Raw genomic sequence first — 24,699 nt, forward strand, 5'->3', positions numbered from 1 at the left:
CAATCATAGAAGACTATATGATGGTTGAGTATGTGGACTTGCCTAAAGGCTCCGACACGTGACCCTTCCTGAAAAGATGATGAATTGTAGTTGCAAAGTTGACCGAGAACATATTTGTTGGTCTCTAATAGAGTTTTTTCTTCATACTTTGATTGTGTGATGAACTATTACTTATTCATGAGAAGTATATGATAAAAGTTCTATGATAAGAGTCCTATGTTAAATTTTGTTGCTGTTATAATAATCAACATGATGCTTCTATGTCCGTATTTTGTTTTTACCGACACCTCTCTCTCAAAGCATGTTGACATGTTTTTCAATTTCAGTTTTTGCTTGAGGACAAGCGAGGTCTAAGCTTGGGGGAGTTGATACATTCATTTTGCATCATGTTTTCTTACTGTTATTTATAATGTTTTTATCCATAATAATGCTTTTTGGAGTAATTCTAATGCCTTTTCTCTCATAATTTGCAAGGACACACCAAGAGGGAGAATTCCGGCAGCTGGAAATCTGGACCTGGAAAAGCTACGTCAGGCTATCTATTCTGCACAACTCCAAATGAGCTGAAACTTCACGGAGAATTTTTATGGATTATTTAAGAAACATTGGAGCCAATAAATGAGCTAAAACTTCATGGAGCGCGCCCTGGTGGGTTGTGGCCTCCTCGGCCCACCTCCGGTGCCCATCTTTTAGTATACAAGTCATTTTGACATAGAAAAAATAAGAGGGGGACTTTCGGGACAAAGCGCCGCCGCCTCGAGGCGGAACTTGGAGGAGCACTTTTGCCCTCCGGCGGAGCGATTCTGCCAGGGGAACTTCCCTCCGTAGGGGGAAATCATCGTCATCATCATCACCAACAACTCTCCCATCTTGGGGAGGGCAATCTCCATCAACATCTTCACCAGTGCCATCTCATCTCATCTCAAACCCTAGTTCATCTCTTGTATTTAATCTTGTTACCGGAAATATAGATTGTTGCTAGGGGGTGACTAGTAGTGTTGATTACATCTTGTAGTTGATTACTATATGGTTTATTTGGTGGAAGATTATATGTTCAGATCCATTATGCATATTAATACCCCTCTTATCACGAGCATGTTTATTATTTGTGAGTAGTTACTTTTGTTCTTGAGGTCACGGGAGAAATCATGTTGCAAGTAATCATGTGAATTTGATATGTGTTCGATATTTTGATGGTATGTATGTTGTGATTCCCTTAATGGTGTCATGTGAACGTAGACTACATGACACTTCACCATATTTGGGCCTAAGAGAATGCATTGTGGAGTAGTAAATAGATGGTGGGTTGCGAGAGTGACGGAAACTTAAACCCCAGTTTATGCACTATTCCATAAGGGACCGATTGGATCCTAGATTTTAATGCTATGGTTAGAATTTATTGTTAATACTTTTCTCGTAGTTGCAGATGCTTGCGGGAGGGTTAATCATAAGTAGGAGGTTTCTTCAAGTAAGAACAACACCTAAGCACCAGTCCACCCACATATCAAATTATCAAGGTAGCGAACACAAATCAAATCAACACGATGAAAGTGACTAGATGAAATTCCCGTCTACCCTCAAGAACTCTTTGCTTATTATAAGAGACTGTTTTGGCATGTCCTTTGCCTCAAAAGGATTGGGCTACCTTGCTGCATACTTGTTACTATTATCGTTACTTGCTCTTTACAAATTATCTTGCTATCAAACTACTCGCTACTTACAATTTCAGCACTTGTAGACATTACCTTACTAAAAACTACTTGTCATTTCTTTCTGCTCCTCATTGGGTTTGACACTCTTACTTATCAAAAAGAGCTACAATTGATCCCCTATACTTGTGGGTCATCATGGTCCTTCCGGAGAAGGCCTCACGGTGCGGGAAGGACGGGGACTGCGCGAACGACAGTGGCCATGGCGATGGTGGTTCGGTTTTGCGCGGAGTAGGAAGAAAGCGGCGCGAGGAAAAAAAGGAAAAGCTAGGGTACGTCTGCGGGGTGAGGGGAGGTCTTATCCACCATAGGGACATGCGGGATGGCCGACGCGTGGCCATCCACTGCCACGGAAGCGGCGCCCGTGTCCACCGCACCTCTTGTAAACAGACGTAGGGGTCGGCGGCGCAGGTGGGCTGGGCTGCACTATGCACTTGCGGCCCAAGTGCACAGTGGGCCTTTTCTTTTTTCCTTTTCTATTTTGTATGTTCTTCTCTGTTTTTCATTTTTTATTGTATTACCAAATGAGTTTTGTTCAATATGGAATTTGGCATATAAATATTAGCCAACATTTTGAGCTAGCCCACCAAGTTTGAATTTATTTTGAAATGTATAACTATTTGTTTAATTTGAAAAGTCTCAATTTATTGCTACTGGTTCAGTTTTAAATAGGTTAAGGGCATTTCAATAATTCAAATGAGATTGGATAATTCATGACAATTACTTAGTGAATATTTGCAACCCAACCAACATTTTGTCTAGCTGTTTAAAGAAATCTTATTTTTGGCTTTATTTTAAAGTTGAATTTGAACTAGGTTTGGATCAAAGTAAAGTTTAGGAAAATTAATTGTGATGACATGGCACCATTAGCATGAGTTTACTGTAGCTTGACATCAGGGGTGTTACAAATTTCCACCACTAAGATAAATCTCGTCCCGGGATTTAAGAGGTAGACGGAAAGAGGGAAAGGGCCTGACTACGAATCTAACAAATCTTCTCGGGCTTGGTTACTCTTCAGCGAAGATGTCGATCCACTGCATTCAAGTCTTTATTTCTCTGCATGAATGCACCATGATATAGTTGTCATTCTTCCTTTAGGATCTTCATCACACTTACGAAAACGATAAGGGATAACTCAGGAACGATGGAATTCTACAAGCGGTAATTATCTGAGGTTATCTCATGAATGAAACAGATAGGTATCTCTCGAGTTTTGGGTCATAGGAATCATAACGAGAGTGACTTAAAAAGGGACGAATAACTTCATTTGAGTAGAGAACATTTAATGCCCAATGCATGATGTAAGAGAGGCCTAGAGTGTCGAAGAATGAATCTTGCATCTGATACCGGAATGTATCATCTCAAAGAAGGTGGCTCGCGGAAATACATACGAAGTCAAGTGCAAGGGTGATTTTGGATACAAGGATTACATAGTCATTTACACGAAACTTCACAATTAATGAGAGAGTTTCCGTAAGGAATTCAAAGGAATGGAAGGCTCGAGGTAGAATGATAAGAGATCACATGGGCAACTAGAATATGCAGTCGCAAGTGCTACAGAAAGGCAAGGCATACTGCACCAGTATGTATTTGAGGACTCAAGCATTTCTGATTCATTAGGATGGTCAAAATCAAAGTGACCAACATACATACCACCATGATGAATAAGAGGGGTGGCGACATCTTGTGTGATCACGATACAAGGTTCGTCAGAGAACAATTTGCCAGCAATGTTGGCAACAACATCGGTACCAAGAGCGAGGGACGAAGAGAACCAATTTCCTGCTCGTTGAAATGAGGCGGGCCAATAGGCAAAGTTCTCGCCCACCGGTGGCTACCGGAATGTCATCAACAATAGTAACAAGGTCTTACTGACAGAGTTGTACACGTTTACATAAGCAGGGAACTATTACTGCTTAGATCATATAAAAAACAACAACAACAACAACAACAACAACCAGGTCCATGCCCAATAACAACAAACCACAAGGAGGGGGCGCGTGTTTGTCCGGTGGGCCGAGGAGAGAAGTCATAGAAAAAATACATTAAAACAAACATCGCTAACAACCCCAGACAAACAAAAGTGCACTGGTGGTTAGTGCAATATGCCTAAACTTTCAGAGAGCAGCATCTACAAGGTCCCGGGTAATCCGAATTGGGAAGAAATAGGAGAAGCCAATTCAAGGAACAGTTAAAGTAAATGTTGACGCTTCGTTCTATGCTAATGAGAATAAGGGTGCAACAGGAGCAATAATTAGAGATAATAACGAGGTGTTTCTGGCAGCGACTTGCAGGCCATCACAACATGTTACTGATGCACATTCTATCGAGGCAATGGCGGTGTATCAGGGGCTTCTGCTCGCCGATGAAATGTGCTCTTGATTCAGATTGAATCAGATTCTCTTGAAGTGATCAACGCATGTTCTGGAGAAGACAGAATCTGGAGTCAAGGAGGGGCGATCTATGCTGATTGCTTTATTGCAACGAGAATGCTAGGTTCCGTTCAATTCATGCACTATGTCTGGAAGACGAATGAAGCGGCACATGTTTAACTAAATTTGCATATAATAGTGATAGTGCTTGTAAGTGGGTCGATGAACCCCCTGATTTCTCGGTGAATGCCATTGCGAACGATGTAACTATATTATCAAATTAATAAAGTAGACATGATGGTCCTAAGAAAAACCAGACAAACAAACCAAAGGCACAACAATCAATTGATGACATCAACTTAGATGTGACATCTAGATGAGCCTCCTAGACAGTGGACACAACCTTATTTAATTACAGTGCAAACGATCACCTACCAGGTCAGGCATAGTACCGATGTTTACACGAAACGAACGAATGGAATGAACAATACAGAACCACCGCCAAAAACAATACAAACCTGTACAAATGGTAGTACTAACCAGCACATATCATACTCGCAAACTAACAAGGTCGCCGATCATGATCGCCATGAACGGCTTGTCCAAGGTGGACCTCCGGCGAGCGGAGAGCTCCTGAGCCATGGTGCGCATATCCGGGCGAGCGTCGGGGTTGGTGCGGACACAGGATAGTGCCACGACGAAGACGAACACCACCTGCGCTGCCATCTGCTCGGCGGGACCGTCCAGCCTCTGGTCCACCAGGTCCCTAAGCAGCAGGAGCGCGGCCGACTTGCCGACACCGGCCTGCGCCTCGTCGAGGCTGTACAGTGAGCTGATGAGCCCGCCCGGGAACTTGCCGGTCAGGATCTCCATGGCCACCACGCCGAAGTTGTACACGTCGCACTTGGTCGTCACCCTCAAGTAGGCGAGCTCTGCAGCAAGAAACGCGATGACAAATGTGAGCAGCGAGCTTGCAAGCAGTAACGGAGCACAATTCAGGGTGCGTAGCGGGTGTACGTACCTGGCGCCATGTATCCATAGGAGCCGGCCACGCTGGTGCAGTTGGAGCGGCCGGGCGCGAGGAACCTGGCCGTGCCGAATTCTGACAGCCGCGTCTCGTACTCGGCGTCCAGAAGGACGTTGTTGACGGAGACGTCGCGGTGGATCATCGGCGGCGAGCAGTCGTGGTGCAGGTAGGCCAGCGCGCTCGCCAGGCCCCTGATCGCGCGCATCCTGGCCGGCCAGTCGAACCTCTCGCTGCTGCGCTCGCCGCCCATGTACAGCACCTTCCCTAGGCTGCCCCTCTCGACGCGCTCGTAGACGAGGTACATGTACCCGCCGGTGGCGCAGAACCCGTGGAGCTTGACGATGTTCCGGTGGCGGACGTGCGTCAGGGCCCTCACCTCGTTCTCGAAGCTCTTCTCGCTGATGCCCCAGCACGCGTCCCCTGTTTCCGACACGTCGAGCTTTTTCACGGCGAGGGAGTGGCCGCCGGGCACTTTGGCGTGGTACACGCTCCCGAAGCTGCCCTTGCCGATGCAGTAGGCCTCGTTGAAGTGCTCCGTCGCCGCCAGGATCTCGCCGAACAAGAACTCCGCGTCCTTGCTCCATATGGACGCCTGCAGATCCGTCGTGCCGCTGCCGCTCGCTGTTGTCTCCTCCATGTTTTCGTCGGTTCGCGTCTTCTTGCGGACGAGCACGAGAGCCACTGTAGCGACAAAGAAGAGCAGCGCGCCGACAACAGACACGGTGACATCAAGTATCAGCTTGGTGATGTGTCGCCGTGAGCCAACTCCGGCACCGGTGGAATACAAGCTGCAAGATTTCAGACCGGCTACGTCGCCGCACAGGCCCGGGTTGCCACTGAGATCCAGGTCGCTCAGCGAGCTCATCTTGCCCAGCAGAGCCGGCACCGCTCCGGTGAGGTTGTTGCTGATCAGGTTCAGGTACCACATGCGGTCCAATTTCGTGAGCTCCACGGGCACGCCGCCCTCGAGCTCATTCCCAGACAGGTCCATTTTCTCCAGCAGCAGCATTGTTGTGACGTTCCCTAGTGTCGGAGGGATCGGTCCTGACAACATGTTGTGACTCAGGTTCAGTTTGAGCAATTGTAATTTGCCGAGCTCAGGAGGGATTACGCCGGCGAGATGATTCGATGCGAGGCTCAAATCATTCAGTGCAGGCATGCCACCGAAACCGGGAGGAATTGTCCCGGTGATCTTGTTGAGCTCCAGGTTCAGATACAAGAGGCTCTTGAACTGAGCCCAGTGCTCCGGGAGCTCGCCGCCGAAGGAATTCCCAGAGAGATCGATGTAGTAAAGGTTAGGATGCAATCCTAAGACTTCTGACACGTCGCCGGTAAGCCGGTTACGTGACATCCTGATGCATACCAGCTTGGTCAAGTTGCGGTAGCAAGCAGGCACGGTGCCGGTGAACTGGTTACTGTCCAGGCCAAGGTAAATGAGGCGGGAGGCGCTCAGGCCCACCCTGGTGGCAGCTCGCCGGAGAAGTTGTTGTTGGCCATGCTTACCACGGTCAGCTGGCGGCTGGAAATCGGCGGGATTGTACCGGAGAAGAAGTTGTCGAAGGCGACGATGTAGATGAGGTTCGGCAACCGGACAAGCCCGGCCGGCAGCTCCCCATCGAGCATGTTGGTGCTCACGGATATCTTCTGCAGCGCCCTCATGTTCCCCAACTCGTCAGGCAACCGGCCGGTGAGCTTGTTGTTGTACAGCCGAAGAGTCTCTAATCTTGTGAGGTTGCCGATGGTCCGTGGTATGGTACCAGAGAATTTGTTCTCGGCGAGGTCCAGCAGCCTCAGATTCGTCAGACTTCCGATGATCGCCGGGATCTCGCCGGAGAGGTTGTTGGTCGCGAAGGAGAGGAACTGCAGCCTCGACGCCTGTCAGCGATCAGGCCAGCAGGAGTGCATCAGATGAGCGCGAGAAGCTGATTCAAGTGACGGGCCGGCCCAGAAGGGAGCCTCGTCTGCCCACTCGGCTTGCTGGGCCGGAATGGGCCTAGTGGACTCACTACTTAAAGAGGTTGTAGTGTGTGTGAGAGGGTAGGCGGTGGCAAACGGCTAGTTGGCCGCGAGGCTTGCGTGTGTATCTGTACTTTCTTCCCCAATTCCCCTTCCTCCTCTTGAATTGTAGCTCGGATCTGAATCAATGGAGTATTAGAGAGAGAGAGAGAGATCGCCTAACAATCTGGTATCAGAGCCTCCCATCCTGGAATTCCCTCGCCACCCCCACCACACTCGCTTCGCTGACCGCCGCCGCGCTGAAGTTATGGATCGAATTTCACCGGAGACGAAGGCGATGTACGAGCTATTACGGGCGGATTTCGACACCGCCCTCGCCAAGAGCTCCTCCGAGCGGAACGAGGCGACGGTGACCGCGCTTGCCAAGCTCAACACCAAGTTGGATCAGCTTTTGGGGCGGATCGACGACGTCAAGCTCGCCCTCAGCATCGACCTCGACGAGATCCACGGAGAAATTGGGGCCACACCACCTCCGTCACCGCGAGATCCGTCTGCTAGCAAGCAGCCGGTGCAAGGTACCACGACTGGGTTTGATGGATCGGCTCCCAAGTATGTTCCCCCTCAGGTTCGAGGTATGCATTCAGAGCACAATTCTCCTAGGCACGTCAGTACACCTCAGGAGAATTTCCGTCAGTCCCTGTTGAGGCACTTGGATTTGGCCCTCGGATTGAGTTACCTAGGTTTGATGGGTCCAATCCGAAGTTATGGCAGACTAGATGTGAGGATTATTTCCGTTTTTGGAACACACCGCAAAATCAGTGGGTCTCTTTTGCTTCATCTTTGTTTGATGGGTCTGCTGCTCGTTGGTTGGAGTCTGTTCAACGTAGAGCACCTAATGCATCTTGTTCAGAGTTTTGTAGTTTGTTGATGTCCCGTTTTGGCCGTAATAAGCACCAAACTTTGTTGCGTCAGTTATTTTCTATCCGTCAAACTAGCACTGTTGAAGAGTATGTTGAGCGATTTTCAGAACTGTTTGATTAGTTAACTGCTTATGAGGATCACCCTAATATAGTGCATTATGTGACTCGTTTCATGGAAGGATTGACACCTGCAGTGCGCATGTTGGTTGGCATTCAGCAGCCGCTTGATTTGGACTCTGCATATGCTTTGGCTTTGTTGTCAGATGAATTAACCAGTTCATTGACACAACCCATACCATTTGTTTCTCGCTCAACATCGTCAGGGTTGATTGGAACGAGTCGCTCAGGCCCAAGTAAAGTTTTGGAGGAGAAGAAGGTAACTGACACTGTGAAATCGCCCGCGACTGATGACAGATTGTCAGCTTTTGCGTGCATTCAGAAGGTCTAAGGGATTGTGTTTTGTCTGTGGTGAGCGTTGGGCTCGAGATCATAAATGTAAGCAGGAAATTCAGTTACATGTGGTTCAAGAGATGTTGGAATGTGTACAGTGTTGGCCTGATGAATTCAGTAATTCAGAGGAATATATGGTTAATGAAGTTAATGCTATGACATTCTCTGCAGCTGCTATTGGTGATCCTACTGTTCCTGCTGTGTCCACTATGAAGCTGAGAATTCAGTTGCAAGGACGCACTCTGTATTTTTTAGTGGATTCTGGTAATAGTCATACTTTTATTGATGCAGTTGTAGCTGCTTCCTTATTAGGTGTTTCTGACATGCCAGTCTCCATGGTCAGAGTGGCTGATGGTAAACTTATTCCTTGCTCTCACCAGTTAAAAACAGGGTAGTGGTCTTGTGCTGGTTATCATTTCACTAGTCGGTTTAAGGTTTTTCCCTTGGGGACTTATGATGGCATATTGGGCATGGATTGGCTTGTTGCTCATAGCCCAATGCAAGTGGATTGGGCTGAACATTGGATTTCCTTCCAGAAAGACCATACTCTAGTTACATTGCTTGGTGCAGATGCTAGCCCTCAGTTGTGTGCAGTAATGGAACTGTCAGCTTTGCTAGTAACTGAAGAAATGGTTCTGTCTGAATTACCTCAGGAAATTCAAGAGCTTATTGAGAAATTTGCTCCAGTTTTTGCAGCCCCTACCGTTTTACCACCTAGAAGGAAGTATGATCATACAATCCCTCTCATTCCTGGAGCTGGTCCTGTTGTGGTCCTGTTGCCATCAGACCATATAGAGTTGCTCCTGCTTTGAAGGATGAATTGGAGAAGCAAGTGAAAGAAATGTTGGATTCTGGTGTGATTCGACCTAGTAACAGCCCTTTTTCTTCCCCAATGTTGTTGGTACAAAAGAAGGACCATTCTTGGAGGCCTGTTTTTGATTATAGGCATCTTAATGCTATTACTGCTAAATGCAAATATCCAATTCCAGTGATTGATGAGCTTTTGGATGAGTTAGCTAGTTCTTCATGGTTTTCAAAATTGGATTTAAGATCAGGTTATCATCAGATAAGGCTTGCCCCTGGAGAGGAGTATAAGACTGCATTTCAATCTCATAATGGGCATTTTGAGTTTTTGGTTATGTCACAAGGGCTGACTGGGGGGCCTAACACTTTTCAGTTTGCTATGAATAGTGATTTGTCCCCTGTGTTGAGGAAATGTGCAGTGGTCTTCTTTGATGATATTCTAGTTTTTAGTGCTACTTATGCACTTCATTTGCAACATTTGGCAGAAGTACTTCAGTTGTTACTTAAGCATCAATGGCAAGTCAGATTATCCAAGTGTGCTTTTGCTTAGCAAGAAATTGGACATTTAGGTCACATTATCAGTGGTGAAGGTGTGTCCACTGACCCTGCTAAGATCTCTGCTATTCAGGATTGGCCAGTTCCTGTGTCTGTTAAAGAGGTAAGGGGATTTTTGGGCTTGGCTGGATATTATAGGAAGTTCATTAAGCTTTATGGAGTTATTAGTAGGCCCCTCACCTTGTTGCTCAAAAAAGGGGTGTACTTCCATTGGACAAATGTGGAACAACAGTCCTTTGTGGCCCTCAAAGAAGCTCTTGCTTCAGCACCAGTGTTAGCACTTCCTGATTTTTCAAAGAAGTTTATTGTGGAAACAGATGCTTGCGATGTGGGAATTGGAGCAGTTCTTATGCAAGATGGTCACCCCTTAGCTTATGTTAGTAAGGCCTTGGGCCCCAGGAATCAGGCACTCTCTGTTTATGAAAAAGAGTATTTAGCTATACTTCTTGCTGTAGATCATTGGCGACAATACTTGCAGTTATCTGAATTTGTTATTCAGACAGATCAGAGGAGTTTGGCCAGTTTGTCTGACCAGCGTTTGCATACAGTTTGGCAACAAAAAGCTTTGACTAAATTGCTTGGTCTGACTTACACCATTTGCTATAGAAAAGGAGTTGAGAACAGAGCTGCTGATGCTTTATCTAGGAGGCCCCACACTGCACAAGAAATACTCCCTAAACTTCATCATATCTCTTCTGTTCAACCATTGTGGTTGGAAGATATCGTTCAGAGCTATGTTGATTATTCCTTTTCTGGTGCATTATTGCAACGATTGGCAATTGATCCTCGATCTGATAAGAAGTTTTCCTTGAGAGATGGTATTTTGCGCATTGATCAGTGCATTTGGGTGGGTGCTAAACCTCAGTTGCATCATAAATTGGTCAGTGCTTTCCATGATAGTGCAATTGGTGGACACTCTGGTTTTCCTGTCACCTATAAACGTGTGAGACAGTTGTTTCATTGGGCAGGAATGCGACGTTTTATTAAACAGTTTGTGCAACATTGTTTGATCTGTCAGCAAGCTAAGCCCGAACGTGTACCATATCCTGGTTTGTTGCAACCCTTGCCAATTCCAACATTGCCCTGGGAAATGGTGTCTATGGATTTTGTTGAAGGTATCCCCACATCTGGCAGGTATAATTGTTTGTTGGTGGTCATTGATAAGTTGACAAAGTATGGTCATTTCATTCCCTTGCAACACCCCTTCACTGCTGTGTCTGTGGCTGAAGCGTTTCTGAATGCAGTTTATCGTCTTCATGGCATGCCACTGTCCATTGTGTCAGATCGTGACCGAGTGTTTACTAGCCTTTTTTGGAAGGAGTTGTTTGCTAAGACAGGCACTTTGCTTCGTATGAGCTCTGCTAGACACCCACAAACGGATGGCCAGACTGAACGTGTGAATCACCAAGTAGAATGCTTTCTTCGATGCTTTGTCAGTGCACATCCCACTCGTTGGGCACAATGGATACCCTTGTGTGAGTTTTGGTATAATACGAATTGGCATTCGGCTACAGGGCAAACACCCTTTGAGGTTGTTTATGGGCATACTCCTCGTCACTTTGGTATTTCTGTTGATGATACAATTCAGTCTGAAGATCTGAAACAATGGCTTGATCAACGCAAGGTGGTCCTCGATTCAGTTCAGCAGCATATGTCTCGTGCGCAACAGCGAATGAAAGTTCAGGCAGATAAGCATCGTACTGAGCGTTCGTTCGACATTGGGGATTTTGTGTTCCTCAAGTTGCAACCATATTTACAGTCTTATGTTGCTCCACGCGCTAATCATAAGTTGGCTTTTAAGTTTTATGGGCCTTTCCAGATTATTGCTCGTGTGGGAGAAGTGGCTTACGAGCTGGCCTTGCCTCCTTCTAGTAAGGTCCACCCGGTTTTCCATGTTTCACTGTTGAAGGTCCTGGCTCCTGGTTGCGAAGCACTTCCACAACTGCCTTCTTCTAATGCTCATCTTCAGGTGCCTGTTGAGATTTTGCAACAGCGAGTGATCAGACGTGGTTCTAGTTCTTTGGTTCAAGTTTTGGTTCGTTGGAGTGATTCTTCTGATGAACTCGCCACTTGGGAAGATAAGGAGACGTTAAAGCAAATGTTTCCAAGGGCTCCGGCTTGGGGACAAGCCGCTTCTAAGAAAGGGGGAATTGTCAGCGATCAGGCCAGCAGGAGTGCATCAGATGAGCGCGAGAAGCTGATACAAGTGACGGGCCGGCCCAGAAGGGAGCCTCGTCTGCCCACTCGGCTCACTGGGCCGGAATGGGCCTAGTGGACTCACTACTTAAAGAGGTTGTAGTGTGTGTGTGAGAGGTAGGCGGTGGCAAACGGCTAGTTGGCCGCGAGGCTTGCGTGTGTATCTGTACTTTCTTCCCCAATTCCCCTTCCTCCTCTCGAATTGTAGCTCGGATCTGAATCAATGGAGTATTAGAGAGAGAGATCGCCTAACAACGCCATGCCGACCTCAGCGGGGATCTCGCCGATGAAATGGTTCTTGTCCGCCTGAAACACCGTGAGACGTGTCCACGCCGAGAAGTAGTCCGGCAAGATATCCCCAGTGAGCATGTTCTTGGAGACGTTGAATTCTCGTACTCTCCTCAGCTTGGCCCACGACACCGGCAGCTTTCCGGAGAGCTTGTTGACCGCGAGGCCAATGACGGTGAGGTTGGTGCAGTGGCTGAGTTCCGTCGGAAGGGTGGACTCCAGCTGAGCGATGCTGACATTGATGCGCTCGAGCGAGCGGAGCTGGCCGAGAGAGGCGGGGATCGCGCCGCCCAGCGGGTTGCTGTGCAGCTCGAGCACTCGCAACCTCGAGATGGAACCGAGCGCCGGCGGTATGCCGCCGGAAAAACTGTTCTTGCCAAGAACGAGGCTCTGAAGCCTGGTCAAGTTGGCGACCGACGGCGGTATTTCGCCGGCGAACTGATTGGAAGAAAGGTTGAGGTGCTCGAGGTTGGGCATGTACGCAGGCAAGGCCGGCGGGATTGGCCCGGAAAAATTATTGTTGGACAAATCAACCGACGTGATGTTAAGCAGCAGCGCGGACACGTTCGACGGGAACGGCCCGACCAGCGCGTTGTAGCTGAGGTTGAGGCTGCCGAGGCTGGGCAGGGACGAGAGGTCCAGAGCGTGGAGGCTGCCGTCGATGCCGGCGCCAGACACGTCGACGCCGACGACCCTGCCGAAGACGTCGCACGTCATGCCGTGCCACGAGCACACCGCGAAGCTGGAGTTGGCGGCGGCCGCCCGGTCCCACGAGGCCAGAGCGCCCGCGGCGGCCGCGGTCAGCGGCAGGCTGTCCTTCCATTCCAGGAGCGCCTCTGCCTCGCCGGGCGCAGAGCTCGCGCCGCGCAGCTGCGAGGACGACAGGAGCAGGAAGAGAAGAAGAGCGAGCCGGAGAGTGTCTCGGCTGGACGCACTTGCTTGACGGTGATCATGGCGCCTCATCTCGATCTCTCTCGGAGAATCAGCAGTGGATGAGGATCGTTCGTCAACCATGTCATGGGAGTACGTGATCAATTTGGAGTGCAGCTGCAGTCATCGCGGGCATTGCCTGTGGTCCGAGCTCTTCTACAGAGAGTGGACATTTGATATGAGAGCGCTGACCGGTGGTAGAAGAGTTGATGCTTGCAACCATTCGGGGTACGACTGTAACTTGGGAACTAGTAAATGCGCACATGCAATGCACGTTAATATTTAAACAATATATTATTTATACATGAATATTAGGTATTATTTGTGTGTTAATTTTGTGATTAGTGCAATATTTGATATGATATTAATTGCATGTTAAACACGTTAAACACTTGTCATTAGAGCAGTCTAGGTCGTTGGATTGACTTAGTTTAATGGCTAACATCAGTTGAATCTGTCTCTTTGATCTTTTTATATTGATACAGATATAGATATAGATGTATTGCTTTGTTTTTGCCATACCTGTCTGCTCATTTCCTTGAAAGGTTGAAGGAGTCACCCCTAAAGAAAAAAGGGTAAAAGAGGTTGAGAAAGAGCAGGTTGAAGGAGTTCTCTTTTTATAATTTTGGATTTTAGAGCATTGACTAGAAGGTCTCGCACGCTTCTTGTTTTGTTGTTGTCATTGTTGGTCGGTAAATCACGGGCTTTAATTATGCTAGGCTCATTATTTTTCTTTATGATGATGGTGCAATCGTTTAATTTATTGAGTACATGATTTAGACGTGAGGGGAAAAAGGCACACACGCACACACAAACATGGACAGTAGTGCTACATCTACCTACGTAAACAGTTAATTACAGAGGCTATTGACTACGTTTAGTAGCCCACAATTTAGAATACCGACACATCAAACACACAAGGCTATACACACGCCAAACATACATTGCAGTTGAGGTCAACAGCTCTTCGCAAACGGGTCACACACTTACAGCTGGCCCCGAGCGGTGCCTTCAGCCACAATGCATCACAAGCCTCTCTTTCTAAAGGCATCTTCAGCCGTTGGCCCCCCAGGAGAGACAAAAATCGCCCCCGGGGCGCACCGGCGCTAAACCGTGCACTGAGGGCGTGATGTCCCCTAGTCGCGGCCCCCCGCGGGTTTTTTAAAAAGTCAAATACGGCGCAAACACGACTCAAATTTAATGCAAACATCGGCAAGTTCGTTCAAATTTAAACATACTTTACAAAAAAAGAGAAAAACTACCGCGGGCTACCCCCGCCGTCTCCCTCGCCGCCCGCCTCGCCGCCCGCCCACGCGGTTCTACATGCCAAGGAGGCGGTAGAACCGCGTGTAGTCACCGTCGTCGTCGTCGTCGTCGTCGCCCCCGCCGACGCCTCCGCCGTCCTTGCTGCATCCCTCCCCCGGTTGGCGCGGCAGGTTGGACGGTCCGGGGGCGTCGTCGTCGTCGTCGCTGAGGACCACGACGCCGTGCTCGTCCTCGCGCCCACGCTTGCGGGCGGCGATCTCCTTCAGGTCCCGGCGCTGCCGGACCATCTCGTCGCGGAGGTAGTCGTCCCGCGCCCACCGCAGGGCGTCCTCGTCGGAGAAGCCACGCCGAGCTATCTCCTCGTACTCCCCGCGGAGGCCGGGCTCCGGCTTGGGGTCCGGCTTGGGCTCGACGAGAACGAAGCGGCCGGTGGGGGAGGCGTTGTCGCCGATGCGGACGCCGGAGCTGACAGGCGCGCCCTGGGGCTCCGGCTTGACGGGGCGGAGGTGGAGGCAGGGGGAGCCGCCGGACGAGGAGGAGGACCCCCCGGTCTTCATGCGCCTCGGGGTCCAGGAGCTTCCCCGGCGGCGTGTGAAGGACGGGGGAGCGGGGTACTCGAGGCGCGGCGTGTTGCCGCCCTCGATGTACTCGAGGACGGCCTCCAACATGCGCCCGGGCACGCCCCACCACCGACGCTGGCCGACGGCGTTGAGCCTGCCGGAGGGCTCGACGCCATTGGTGGCCTCGAGCTGCTCGACGTGACGGCGGCGGAAGTAGGGCTCCCAGAGCGGGCTGTCGGGGACATGCCGTGGCCCCTCCCTCGCCGCACACGGCAGGGACGAGCGAATGCGTGCGATCTCCGCACGCCGCGCCGCGTCGCGCCGGTGGGTATAGGGGGCACCGACACGCTGCCGACGCTGATCCTTCACGCCCCGGGTACCCGCATGTCCGGCGGGACCGGGTACTCGGCCTCGAAAAGGAGGCGAGCCTCGCTCTCGTGAAGATGGCGGCGGCCAAAGCCGTTCGCCGCCGCGCCGTCGCCTGGGAAGCGCTCGGCCATGGGTGCTGGAGACGGCGAGAGAGAGGAGAGGGAGGAACGCCGACGGCGAGAGAGAGGAGAGGAAGGAACGCCGACGGCGAGAGAGTACGAGTCGCCGAGTGCGCTGGGGCGCGTCTTATATAGGTCGAGGCGCCGCCCGTGCGCGAGCCGCCATGAGTACGCGTGGCGGGCGAGGGAGGGCGAGGGATGCGCATCATCCGGTCTTCACTGCACCGCCCGTGAGGCATCAATGGCGCAGGCTGACCGGCGCGGCAGTGCGACAGCTTTGTCATTGATTCGCCGCGGAAAACGAGGCGATGAGGACGACGAAGGGGCAAGAAGAGGGTAGAGTCGCTGACGCGGCGGGCCCGCGGCTGTTTCGCACCAAAACGGTTCGCCCCGGCGCCCCCGGGCGCCCCCGGCGCGCCGGGTTCGGCCTGGGTCCGCCGGCGCTGTTTTCGGCCCAAGCCGGCGAAAATCAGACTCCTGGGGGCGCGACTGGACCGATTTTTCGGCGCCGGCGCAAAAAAAACGCCTGGGGAGGCCTTCCTGGGAGCGCGGCTGGAGATGCCCTAATAGTTGTAGCAAACTATCAAACGATGTAAACAAAGAAATGCAAATATAAACCAGCCATAAGAAAGAGGGACATAGTTGTTAGGGTTAATTTAATAGATGCTACATATTGCAAATTTTGACAATTCGAGGTATGACAATGAAATTTTTGACTTTTAAAGAATGCCAATTTTTGCATACTTCTCCGTATGTCATTCTAGGCACTTCAAGCAATATATTGTAAAATATAACATGCCGAAGAAGCAAAGCAAATGAATAAATTAAATCGTGATGAAAAAAATCAAAAGAACAACAAAGTAAATTCCAAGTTTGGGATAGAATGTTGTTGAAAGAATGAGAATGTACAGGTTGTTGTAGTCACCACTTTACCATGAGGCAGCGACATTGTGCATAAATTGAGAAGGCAACATCTCCAAAAATAGAAAATCTTCTTCCTGAAAGTCCGATAGAAGGATGCAATTATCGAAGGTACATATCAGTTGAAGGATGCAGTTATCTAAGGTACATATCAGTTGTATAACACGAACAATTGCAGTAACAAATAATAGACAAGTTCGACAACTTATTGAACAACGTGTGACTCCTTCCTTCATTAAGGCAAACTCACAACAACTGTTAGTCATATTTTTTAAAAATAAAGAAGTTAATACTTGGTACAAAGCATGTCTCAAAAGACAAACCCTCATTTTGTTCAACAGTTTTAACATGTGAAATCAGAGATTTGGACAATCCAACCATGCCAGTTCGACAACTTATTCAGCGATGTGTGACCACCCCCTTCATTAAGGCGAACTCACAACAACTATTAGTCATCTTTTTTGAAACAAAATTTAATTCTCTGTTCAAAGCATGTCTCGAGAGCCAAACTCTCATTTAGTTCAATATTTTTAACATGTGAAAATAAGAGATTTGGACGGTTCAACCATATCAGCGATTTCTGGCATGTAAACATAATATATGAAAGACTTAAATGACCATTAAACATTTGGATAAATGGGTAAAACCCTGATTAGATTCAAAGACTAATTTATCGTCAACAATGTTAGAGAACCCAAAGCACACCCCTTGGACATCTACTCAGTAATATATTCAAGAATGTGTACATACTACTTCAGTTGAACTCGTTGACTGCATTATCTGCATTTGGAACAACACATATATGCATATATCTACATATTACCATCTGCATCGTCTTGCCCAGGGCGGCTCGGATGAGCCTCCACAAACCCTAGGGCCGCCACCCTTTCCCCCTCCTCCTCCCATCGCACCGCCGCCGGAGGATGCCGTTGAGCGAAGCCTGTGCGACCTACGGCGGTGGCGGGGCTTCCTCTCTTGGCGGCACCCGGATCTTGTGAGGATAGAGGTGGGCGGCGCGCTAGCGCGCACTGGGACACGAGGTCCTAGCGGTCGATGGTGGGGCTTAGTGGCTGGGTGGTCGTGATGTCACGGTCCCTAGCAGCTGGTCTCATGCGATGATGGTGGGGGTGTGCGTGCATGGTAGGGCATGCGCGGGTCGGGGTAGTGCCGCAATCAGGCTTGGACATGTTCCAGCGGGTGTGTGGATCCTTCGAGAGAGCGTCGGGCCTTTCGGTGGGCACTGGCTGGGGTGGTGCCGTCTGACGGCCGTGGACTGGTACCAGCGGGTGTGTGCGTCCTCCAGATGCACTTGGATTGGGCCTTGCTAGATGTCGGCTTGGCCTCCCTTATCGGCGCATGGTACATCGGGCAGTTTTGGTGATCCAGATCTTGGTCAGCCTACTAATGGGGGCTGTAGACTGTGTGGTGATGCAGCGACCTCCCGAGCTCCACAACGGCAATGACCATTGAAAGATCGGAGTTCATCTCTCCAGATCTGATGGTTGGCTCGGCTATGAGATGCAAACTATGGACGCCGGCTTGACGCATAGTGATGGTTCTACAGCGATGGTGATCGCATCACATGTAGTTGATGAGATCGTGGAAAAGTGCTAGCGACAACACATGAGCGACTTCCATGGTGGTGCTTCTCGCGTACCCAGTTTTGGGCTCTGGGTGAAAGCTTAGGTATGACCTGAGTCGGTTATGTCTGGCAATGGCGATGTTTATATGTTCTTACCTTGTTGAAGGCATCGCTCATATATGCTCATACTTTTTCTTTAGGGTGAAAACCTAGATTCTGGCCTTAACTGGTTGGATCCAGTGACAGCGATGAATGAGCATCGCTCCCTTCTTAAGGGTATTGGCGTTGAAGAACATTGTCGTCCATATTCATGGTTGGCTACTGAGTGCGTGCAAGTACACAGGGTTTAATTGTAGCCTTTTCGAAGTAAGAGTATCGATCCCACAAGGAGCATAGGAATTAGACTTTTGCCTCTTTTAGTGAATTATATATTTTTGTGTATGCAGTTAGTTGTAGACTTAAATCAAAGTGAGTGCGGATTTAAATTTATATTGAGTAATGAAGTGACTTTGTAACAAAATGACATAAAAAGTAAATAAAGAGTGATGATTAAAGTGGCTGATGAAACAGCAGAAGGGAAAGGTGCTCTCAGGGAGTTAGGAATCCCCATTGACATGTTTCTAGCGCACGTATGCATAAGCATCGTATGGAATGGATACTTGAGCCACTGTTAACGATTATGTTGGGCGGAACCGGGTACAATACATGTTCTACTCGAGGTGGACATCGTGCCACACACGCCACCATCATAGTCTCCTGAGAGGGTTACAGCTCATGATAATTAAGGGTTACCCCATGGACGTGGCCTCTCTAAGGGTTCTCCGTAATTTCCCAGTCAATTGCAAAGGTTAGGAGCATTAGGCTTTTACTGTCACCTCGAATTACCTCCGCAACATACCACTTTACAACGACAGTGATATACTTCGTGGCCATAAGGCACAAATGTTGAGTGGGCTCCCTTCACAACATTTGCGAAGTTATTAAACTAAGAATTCACCATAGAATCTCATATCCGTAATAACGTTTCAGATCCTACATATACCAAGGTTCATCCATATCCCCGAGAACTAAGGGATATGGGGACAACAAACAACATAGCAATGGTAATGGTATACATGGATGAATGATTCAAATGATACACCATAGGATCCATTAGGGTTCTTGATGTTGTAGATGATAAGGTTGTGGATGATAATGACGATGACAGAGTGGATAATGATGACGATGACAGTGGTGATGATGTTGTCTCTCTTCGTGCGCGATGGGGAGGATCCTCTTCTTCTCCTTGCCAATCCCTCCTGTGGATGAACTCTGGAGGCTAGGGTTCTTCCTTTTGGATGCGTTTTTGGTGTCTTTGGGCGTCTGGTCCATGATCCGATTCGACGGGGTTAAAGTAGTCGATCTAGCGGTGGTGGCGGCACTCCATACGACCACTCATACAAGCGCACGTGATCATATGGAACGCCGTCTTTTGCTTTGGGAGTGCGACGATGGCTGTTTCTTTGGCCTTCTTGCTTAATTATTTTATGCTAGGTGATTATCACATTAAATACATGGTTCCACTACCATTTCTGAGTATTTCTTCCATTATATGATGTATGGTCCAAAAGACGTCACCTGAAGAATTGCCAACAAAAAGAGGTGCACGAACGCGGTAAAATTCCACAAAGCCTACCAAGTAGGCACAAAATACTTAGTAAAATCATTACATATATTGGACTCATCAGCTACTAGCCTGAATCCAATCCATGGCACTAAGCAAAAGGGCACAACCTTTTGGGCCAACATTCATACTTGGTTCCATGAGCACAAGCATTTTGCGCCCTACTACGACGTGGTCATCCGCAACCATGAATCAAAGTTCCTTGACCATGGTACACCATCCAAGAGACCATGTTGAAGTATTGTGGCCACTTGAGGCAACTCATCACACGGTGGCCTAGTGTGGAAATCACCGTGTAAGTAAGTTTTTAATATGTGTACATCACTTCCCGGATATGCATTGTTGTGTAGATCATTTGTAGCCGGATATGCATTGTTTTGTAGTTGTATATGTATGCATTCTTGTGTGCATCATTTGTAGCAGGATATGCATAGTTTTGTTGCCGTATATGCATAGTTTTGTAGCTGGATATATATGCATTTTTGTGTAGATCATTTATAGCCGAATATGCAAAGTTTTGTAGTCAAATATGTATGCATTGTTGTCTAGATCATTTGTAGCCGAATATGCAAAGTTTTGTAGCCAGATATGTATTGTTGACAATGTTTTAATTTTTAGCCTTCTCGTGTGTGTAGTGTGTTCAAGAAGTTAGAGAAGAAAAACTTCACCGTCATGCCTTGTTGGTTGAAGTTGAATGGGAAAACGAAGTGGAACCTTTTCATAGCCAAGACCACCGCCCAAGCCACCGAGAAAGAAACCGGTGACCCTATCGACCTCACCCAAGAAGGTTAGAAGATTTTTAAGGGGGAAGAAGTGTGAGGAGGAGAGGGCGAAGCAAGAAGGTGCGGCGCCCAAGCTGACGGAGAGGTTCGAGAACATCTTGATGAAGAAGGAGGATACATACATCAAGCGCTCCGACATCAAGGAGGACAAAAGGCGAAGAGGTTTGACTTGTTGATGAAGGCGACCGAGAAGAAGCGCAAGCTCAAAGAGAAGAGGTCCATGATCAAGGAGAGGAAGGTGGAGATCACAGACGCTTCGGAGGACGTGAAGATGCTCACCTTGAAGCTAGCGGAGTTGGATGACGATGCAAGAATGATTGTGCAAGCCGTCCATTTCAAGATGTTATAGCAGTAGAAGGATGAGTTAGAGAGGGCAGAGTAGGAGGAAATCAAGCCGGCTGACAAGGAGGTGGAGGCGACCAACACGGCAGCGACAGTAGATTAAGAGTGTCGGATTTCATGAACTGTCGACTGATATTATTTTGTGATTGGGCATCTAAAAACTAAGCAGACTTGCCTTATTGTGGTTGTGACTGGCCGATGACATGATCTGGCGCTGGTGTGTAATAACCCACAAGTATAGGGGATCGCAACAGTTTTCGAGGGTAGAGTATTCAACCCAAATTTATTGATTCGACACAAGGAGAGCCAAAGAATATTCTCAAGTATTAACAGTTGAGTTGTCAATTCAGCCGCACCTGAAAGACTTAATATCTACAGGAAAGTATTCAATAGCAAAGTAGTATGGAAGTAACGGTAATGGTGGTAAAAGTAACAGTAGTAGTTTTTGTAGCAATCGTAACAGTAGCAACGGAAAAGTAACTAAACAAAGATCAATATGTGGAAAGAGGCAATGGATCAATGATGGATAATTATGTCGGATGTGATTCCTCATGCAACAGTTATAACATAGGGTGACACAGAACTAGCTCCAGTTCATCAATGTAATGTAGGCGTGTATTCCGAATATACTCATACATGCTAATGGAAAAGAACTTGCATGACATCTTTTGTCCCACCCTCCCGTGATAGCGGGGTCCTATTGGAAACTGAGGGATATTAAGACCTCCTTTTAATAGAGTACCGGACCAAAGCATTAACACTTAGTGAATATATGAACTCCTCAAACTACGGTCATCACCGGGAGTAGTCCTGATTATTGTCACTTCGGGGTTACCGGATCATAATACATAGTAGGTGACTATTGACTTGCGAGATAGAATCAAGAACTCACATATATTCATGAAAACATAATAGGTTCAGATCTGAAATCATGGCACTCGGGCCCTAGTGACAAGCATTAAGTATAGCAAAGTCATTGCAACATCAATCTTATAACATAATGGATACTAGGGATCAAACCCTAACAAAACTAACTCGATTACATGATAAATCTCATCCAACCCATCATCGTCCAGCAAGCCTACGACGAAATTACTCACGCACGGCGGCGAGCATCATGAAATTGGCGATGGAGGAAGGTTGATGATGACGATGGCGAAGGTGGAGCCTTAGGGGGCCCACGAGGCAGGGGGTGCGCCCCAGGGGGGGCGCCCTGCACCCTCGTGGATAGGGTGTGGGCCCCCTTACGTTGATTCTTTCACCAGTATTTTTTATAAATTCCAAAACATGTCTTCGTGAATTTTCAAGTCATTCCGAGAACTTTTATTTCTGCACAAAAATAACACCATGACAATTCTGCTGAAAACAGTGTCAGTCCAGGTTAGTTCCATTCAAATTATGCAAGTTAGAGTCCAAAACAAGGGCAAAAGTGTTTGGAAAATTAGATACGCTGGAGACGTATCAGTGTGATCTGGCATACGCTATAGATGAGACGTATTTGAATTTCAAATTGTCTTTTACTAGCAGACAACATTGGATGGCCGGCTCCCACATCCGTGTCCGCGGACTGGACCCCTGTCCATGATGCATGTGGTGTCTAGTTTGCAGGTCATCGTTGATGATGCCCTAAATCTCAATTAGTAAGAATAATTTTTTTAATAATAACCACAAACAAATCTTGATTTCTAGAAGTACTCCTACTTCCAGTAACACTCAAGTAGGAGTCAACATTCGAGGCTTTAATTGACATGTGTAAAGAGCTAACGGCTGCCACGCCAACCAACGCAACATTGTACCCGTGTTGTTGTCAAGTATGACCCTAGAGCAAGCTAACTTGATTTATTCTCATGTGTCTAAGATGTCTGGTGGTACAGTGTTGACCCACAAGTATAGGAGATAAATTGTAGCTCTTTCCGATAAGTAAGAGTGTCGAACCCAACGAGGAGCAGAAGGAAATGACAAGTGATTTTCAGCAAGGTAATGTGTGCAAGTGCTAAAATTGTAAGTAACATAGTAGTTTGATAGCAAGATATTTTGTAACGAGCAAGTAATGATAATAGTAACAAAAATGCAGCAAGGTAGCCCAATCCTTTTGAGGCAAAGGACAAGCCAAAACGGTCTCTTATAGTAAGCAAAGCGTTCTTGAGGGCACACGGAAATTTCATCTAGTCACCTTCATCATGTTGATTCGATTCGTGTTCGCTACTTTGTTAATTTGATATGTGGGTGGACCAGTGCTTAGGTGATGTTATTACTTGAACAAACCTCCTACTTATGATTAACCCCCTCACAAGCATCCGCAACTATGAGAAAAGTATTAAGGATAAATCCTAACCATAGCATTAAACTTTTGGATCCAATCGGTCCCTTACGGAATAGCGCATAAATTAGGGTTTAAGCTTCTGTCACTCTCGCAACCCATCATCTAATAACTACTCCACAATGCATTCCCTTAGGCCCAAATATGGTGAAGTTTTATGTAGTCGACATTCACATGCCACCAAGGGAATCACAATATACATACTATCAAAATATCAAACACATATCAAATTCACATGATTACTTGCAACATGATTTCTCTCGTGACCTCAAGAACAAAAGTAACTACTCACCAGTGATAAACATGCTCAAGATCATAGGGGTATTAACTAGCATATTGGATCTGAACATATAATCTTCCACCAAATAAACCATATAGTAATCAACTACAAGATATAATCAACACTACTAGTCACCCACAAGCACCAATCTATAGTTCTGGTAACAAGATTGAACACAAGGAATGAACTAGGGTTTGAGATGAGATGGTGATGTTGAAGATGTTGATGGAGATTTGCCCCCCCCCCCAAGATGGGAGAGTTGTCAGTGATGATGATGACGATGATTTTCCCCTCCAGGAGGGAAGTTCCCCCGGCGGAATCGCTCCGCTGGAGGGCAAAAGTGCTCCTGCCCAAGTTCCGATGGCGGTGCTCCGTCCAGAGTGTCCTTTCCTAATTTTTTCTAGGTCAAAATGACCTATATACCAGAAGATGGGCACAGGAGGTGGGCCTGGGTGAGCACAACCCAGCAGGGCGCGCCTGGGGGCCCAAATGCGGCCTGGTGTCTTGCGCTCAACAAGGTGGCCCCCTCTGGTACTTAGTTCCTCCAATATTCTTCATATATTCCATAAAAATTCTTCGTAAAGTTTCAGCTTGTTTGGAGTTGTGCAGAATAGGTAGCCTGACGTAGCTTTTCCAGGTCCACATTCCCAGCTACCGGAATTCTCCCTCTTTGTGTGTACCTTGCATATTATGAGAGAAAAGACATTAGAATTACTTGAAAAAGCATTATTATGCATAAAAACATCATAAATAACAGTAGGAAAACATGATGCAAAATGGACGTATCAACTCCATCAAGCTTTGGCCTCGGTTGTCCTCAAGCGAAAACCGAAATCGAAAAACATGTCCACATGCTTAGAGAGAGAGAGAGGCGTCGATAAAAACAAAATACGGACATAGGAGCATCATGTTGATTATTATAACAACAACAAACTTAAACATAAGACTTTTATCATAGACTTTTCATGAATAAGTGACAATTCATCACACTATCGAAGTATGAAGCATAAACTATATTAGAGACAAAAAAATTATGTTCTCAGTCAACTTTGCAACTAGAATTCATCATATTTTTAGGAAGGGTCACATATCGGAGCCTTTAGGAAAGTCCACATACTCAACCATCATATAGTCTTCCATGATTGCTAACACTCACCGCATACACATGAGCAAAACGTTTCAACCGGACACATAGAAAGATAGGGGCTTATAGTTTCGCCTCCCAGCGTATTCACCTCAAGGGTGATGTCAACGATAATAACTCATGCTACCCGTATTCAGCTGGACA

At 47.6% G+C, this 24,699-nt stretch overlaps 1 pseudogene; it reads right to left on the minus strand.

Moving 5' to 3' along the window:
* Positions 1-4,630: 4,630 nt before the first annotated feature.
* On the minus strand, positions 4,631-13,240 carry LOC123116628 (MDIS1-interacting receptor like kinase 2-like; annotated as a pseudogene).
* Positions 13,241-24,699: the final 11,459 nt, after the last annotated feature.

Source organism: Triticum aestivum, chromosome 1A (genome assembly GCF_018294505.1).
Source record: "Triticum aestivum cultivar Chinese Spring chromosome 1A, IWGSC CS RefSeq v2.1, whole genome shotgun sequence".
NCBI classification, from domain to species: Eukaryota; Viridiplantae; Streptophyta; class Magnoliopsida; order Poales; family Poaceae; genus Triticum; species Triticum aestivum.